This window comes from Lissotriton vulgaris, chromosome 2_1 (assembly GCF_964263255.1).
Source record: "Lissotriton vulgaris chromosome 2_1, aLisVul1.2, whole genome shotgun sequence".
NCBI lineage: Eukaryota > Metazoa > Chordata > Amphibia > Caudata > Salamandridae > Lissotriton > Lissotriton vulgaris.
Window position 1 is genome coordinate 1,393,499,966 of NC_141687.1, and position 6,004 is coordinate 1,393,505,969.

A 6,004-nucleotide genomic window follows, 5' to 3' on the forward strand; every position below is an offset into this window, starting at 1 on the left:
AGACAGCAACTGCGGTTTGATCTGCCGCAGGAGGGTCAAAATGGAAACTTTCTTGAGGCGATAAAGTTTGATTATTTGCTTATTGCGCAATCCAGCCAGTGGGGTCCTCACACGGAATACGCGCTCCTTTCTCCTGCTCGGCCTTGGGACTAATGGCCTTGGCTGAGGTAGTGGTAGTACCTGTGCAGGTGGTTCTGCAACTCCCAATTGCAAAATTAAGAGATCCATTTTTCTTCAGACTGTGAAAAAATACTCTGCTACACTCAATCAGACTTGCGATATTTTCTGCGCGTGGGTTTCTGTGGCATAGGCTTGCGAGAGTTTTTTTTGGTTTGCGTGAACCATTTTGTGGATGCGTCAACGTGACGGAATGTCGTAAATATGGATGCGACGGAAATGCGTGTCTTTGTACGTGGGAACGCCTACCTTGCATATATTTAATCTTACGTGACGCAGCCAAATCTTGCGCAGTTTGATTTCGTCGCATCTCACGTTGCGTGACGCATTCTCATGGATGCGTCACCTTGCTGATCTGGCGCAAGGAAAAAAAACACGATGCGTCATGATACGTGACGCATCGGTGGCGCAAGTCCGTCATAAATCTGCCCCAAGGAGTCTTTACATAACATCAGTACCCACTCCAGGTGCATGAGTGTCATGACCATGAAGACAGACGTTGTGGGGCTGAGTCATCAGAATGTGCATACGTGTATGACGGAGCTCTGTGATGGACAGGAGCACCCTGAGATTGAAACATGCGCATTGGTTCTTCAGAAGCAATTTTATTTCACCTAAATTAATGGCAGCTTGCTTGCATGAATGATCGGAACTGCGGGCAAAGCTGCACCTTGCCATTTGGGCACGGTTTCAAACCATTTAACCTCTTATTGCCGGATACGAATGTTGGGGGGCTTTTTGAATTAGGAGGTGGGTCTAGGGCAAAGGAGAAGGCAACAGATGTAGCGCACACTAAGTTTGCAGAAGGAGTGGGGCCTCATAAATAAAAAAATAAAAATACTCCTTACGAGATGCGGCATAACAGCTAGAGCTGCCGCCGGTGGAGGAACATAATACATAATAAGTGTATCCTCATATAATGCAACTGGTTCCCGAGTAAAGCGCTCTGATGCCCCATACCTTCGGGGCAAGTTCATGCTAGAAAAAACTCTCCCGGTGTGTAGCTCCACCTGAGTACCCCAACTGCATATATTAAGTATTTGTTCTTATCGTAAACAAGAATGGAAGATGTTATGGCTTCCTATCTATTCACGGCTACTAAAGCAGCAGTCCCCACTGTCGAGCACTCTAACTTTGGAGCATAGTAAGATTGGGTACCAAAGAAGCTGCCTTTATACAGAGGCATGATTTAAACACACTGGGTGTGGAACGGAAACCAGGTTTGGAGGTGCAGTGTCTCACACGTTGAATGTGATAAGTTCAAGTGTGCTGTTTGGGCAAAGTACTGTTGGTTAACTAAACACTGCACAGGACACCCCTTCCAGTGTAGTGATAAACAGTATGATGTAATGTTGTGAAGAAGAATTTGTTTAAATGCTTTGCCTGCTGTTGCTTTTCATGGCAAAAAAAATATGTATGGCTCGGTGCCCAGTGCACGACGACCGGAAAATGATGCGTTGTCAATGGCGCTTCATGGCTGAAAAATGGGGCGGTGCCTAGCGCCTTGTGGCCGAAAAAGGGTGCGTTGCTTTGGGAAGAGCATTCTGAGGAGGACGCTAAGTACAACAAGCGCTGAAAGACAAGCGCTGCCGTGAAAGTTAAAGCGACGCGCTTGTTTTCCTTTCCAGTAGTAGTAATACTGAGGTTTCAGTGGAGCGCGGCCGGAAATCCATGTACAGCGTTTACCTTGCGGGAGCCAGCAGCAGCAGGCGCCATAATTGCTAAGAGATGGCGCCGCTGCTCGCTCCCGCAAGGTAAATGTCGTACATGCACGAGTACCCATTGGAAACAGTGCAGAACATGCACGAGTTTCCACAAAAGCTTGGAGCGATTTCAAAAGGTCACTCCAAAGCAGAGCTTGCGCACTGCATAGGCAAGATCTAAAAAGGTAAAGCAACAGACTCAGTGTCCCAGGCAAGCTGACCTTATTACTCCAACTAGACACACATCTGACAGCTTGTAACTCCTACATCCTATTGCGCTCCTACACCGAACGTGAAAATATTCACAATATTATCAGTAACATGTTTAAAATCAGTGTGGCCAACTCTAATATAACCATACCAATATGGGTTTGTGAAGTGAAAAGGAAAACATGAGATAATATTGGTTTGTTGGTGGATGTAATCAACACAGTGGAATTGACAAGCATCTTAATGAGAAGGCATTCAATAGGGCTGATTGGAGCCTGATAGCGACCCTGTTGGGCAAGGTAGGCATTGGTCCAGTGATGAAAAAGAATCTTCATCATCAAATACAAGCGTCCCACAGTACAGTTACAGATAGGGTGACCAACTGGCAGGGGTGCACAATTCAGGACATTGAGTGTAAAAATTCAGGACAAAGGGTTCAAAATTCAGGGCAAAAATTCATGACAGAAGGTCAAAATTCAGGACAAAAGTTACGTTTTACAGAAACAACAGAGGAGGTCGCACAATAGCATATAAGTAAGTAAATAGACAACCAACATAAGTACAAGTCAAAATGAATTTATATTAGGTTGAGACAATCGTGCACTTCATGGTTTTCCTGTATGCACGCAGCTTTGAGCAACGGTGCAGGTCTTTTTGTGGTATTTCCTATGACCATAATCTATTTATATGGTTACTACACCAGGTTGTCCAGTCTGATATTTTGTTCACAGTTCATGGTGCTGAGCAGGTATGTTCGGTAAGAGAAGTGGTCTGGAAGATCTGCTGAGATGGACTTTGTTACTAGCATCTCATATCTGAGTGCCATTTTGAGATGTAAAGCAGCACGTATAGAATGTAGCTAATGGGGACCTGCAGTGCTGGACTAGAGTGCAGTCCTCCGAGTGACCAGCTTTATGAGTCAGATTGCTTCAGGTATTTGGTGTCTTTTCAAATGGTTATGATTGGTTTAGGGGCTGGTACACTACTGAGTGATCGATAAGACCCATAGCGGACAGGTCTTTTGTGAGGGTAAGAGCATTAATCAGGAAAGGGGTTTTATTAACCAATGTGCATGAGCTATAATTGGCTGCAGACCTCTGAGTGTTATGGTGTTATTGCGGGTTAAGACTGTTAGATAGAAGTTGACATTACGACATAATGCCCTGGCTAGCCATATATTAGCTCTGCTTATTTTATCGGTATATTGGAAATAGTATACTGATAGGGCTGTTTCATTTCTGTGAGCTGTAAACTGCCAATGCTCATTCATGCACAGAAGTGTGCTACAGACTACAAACTGTATACACTATTAAGGCATAATTGTAGGTCAGAAGGAGGCACTGTCTTTTACATACAGAACATTTTCCATTGCATGGAAGAAAAATGACAATATGCAGTTTTACCGATAAAACTATATAGTGCACCAATGATAATGTGAGGAAATGTGGTTTCAGCAAATATGTATCATTTGGACATCACCAAGTAAAGTGCCTGAATTACAAATAAGTGGTCCATTTGCGGTTTTCTATATGCTGATCTGTTTTGAAACATTTGCACAGTTTATTTACAGGTATTTAAAAGTTGTTGTGTGTTACAAAAAAAAATGACAGCTTAGAGCCTTTGTTTTCACACGCACTTTACCACCACAATAAGACTGTCAACCAGTCCATTTTAATATTCTGACTTTGACTGCAAAGTTAGAGAATTTTGCAAACAACAAACCACATGTTGAGGCAATAGGCAGAAACTTGTCAGGTGATACAGCCTGACTTTTGCCCCCAATTCTTGAACACATAGGGCCTGATTCTGAGTTTGGCTGCATGCCGTCCCGCTCCCACACTGCCAAAGGTCACCGCTGGCCAGATTATAAGTTTTCTCACTGTCTGGTGGGCAGTCCTTTGGTGGTCCCATGGCGGTGCCTATTAAAAAGGCACCGCAATGGGAACGCTAAAGCAAGTTCCTGCAGGGCACACTAGGTGCCACTCTGCATTCATCTAAACCAAATGGTATGTGGGTCCGCACTCTTGGTTTTTCCACTATGTTGATTTTAAACGTTTTCTTTATAATTTTCTTTGTGTGTCGTAGGTGCATAGATTGGCAATCCAACTGAGCATAAACATTGACTGAATTAATGATAGATATGTGTTTCCTGTATCACAAGATGAACTCCAACCTTGCACTCTTAGATATTTTCATTAAATTCAAACACGATTATTGAGCACAGTTCATCTTGATTCATAAATTTATTTTTCAAAGTAACGAAGATTTTTTCTTTATTGTCTTTTTCAATCACATTTTCATTCCATATCCTTTTTTATGTTTCTGCCCAATGCATTTCGAGCATGATGCCCTTCTTCAGAGGACTTTCACAATTCTGAAATAATACAATATAACTTGATTGGTACATGAAAGAAACAACACTTCTAAACAAACACGATATTAGCCATGTCACTCTGTTGTTAACACTCTGTGTCGAGTCAACATACTTATAACGAGTATGTGCTATTTAATCACCTTATACCCCTTTTGTGTTGAAAACCAGGTTATACTTTGTGCTCATGTCTTAACCTGACATCGTGCACCCAACGGCATTTAAATTATAAGCGCAGCGCAAAAACTGACCTGTTACTTTTAATCAGCTTTCTTCATACTAAAATGTAAAAATTAAATACCGTCAATATCCATTTAACAGATATAAACGAGTCTTAGCAATAAAGATCGTAACATAACTCTGTGCTTACCGATGAGTTTGAAGTCTCTTAGCCTCCTCTCTCCTTGTTACTATCGGCGTGCGTCGCTCTATCCCTGCTGCTCTATTTACTTCGTTCCGATCACATGGGAACGGACTTTGATAAACATAGAAGACATCTTCTCTGCACTATATCGGAACTACTATTTTCAACAAACTTTATTGAGGGACACTCAAACTTAGTGTCCTCGAAAAATGTTCGTCTTACTACGTGAGTGTGGGAAGTTAAATTCAGCAGCACTGCAGAATAAATAGGTGTTATTCAATATAATATTAAACGCCTAGATTCTCTGCCGGTCGGAAAATATAATAATGCGGGAAAATTCCATTGATTGTGACACTGACAAAAAAGTGTCACTAGCAATATACAGTCAGTTGTCGGTGGGTATGTGCTGTAAAGGTGACGGTGATAAGCTCCGGTCTCCCGGTCAACAAGTACATAATTATACATATGCGAAACATGATTATGATCCAAACTCTGTCCATATGTCTATTAAACATTGTCCACGTTTTAAACATCATCCTAAATTGTACATTATTAACATCATCCTAAACTGTACATGCAATCCATGTGAGCCAATTCTTTACAAGAAGCAATTTAAATCCATCCTTTCCTTTAACCCTTTCGGGTGAAGCGTACATAAATAATGTATCCAGAATACTTCTCGTCTGAGTAGCTGACTTGTATTGTCTCTTCCTGGTAGTATTGCTACGTTTTCAAGAATGCAGAACTTTAATTGACTTGCATTGGGTTTCGCCTCATTAAAGTGCACTGCCACTGTCGAATTCAGATTATTTAAACGGATATTACTTTTATGTTAAATTATTCTGGTTTTGATTTTCCTTTGTGTTTTCCCCACATATGACAATCCACAAGGGCATCGTAGCATGTGTATTACATTACTGCTGTTGCATGTTCCTGATACCTTCAACTTCACCGGCGTGCCTTTGGTGGGATGGTTGATTACATTTCTTTTGATTATAGCTGAACTATTTCCACAGTTGTGGCATGGTAATGTGCCTCTGTATTTTCCATATTGTTCTAATCTACGTTATTTAATGAGTTCTTTTAGTTTTTTTGTTTTTTTATACACAAATATCGGTTGTTTGGAAAAGATGCCTTTGAAGTCTTCTTCTAGTGCTAAAAGTGATCAACGGTTTCTGA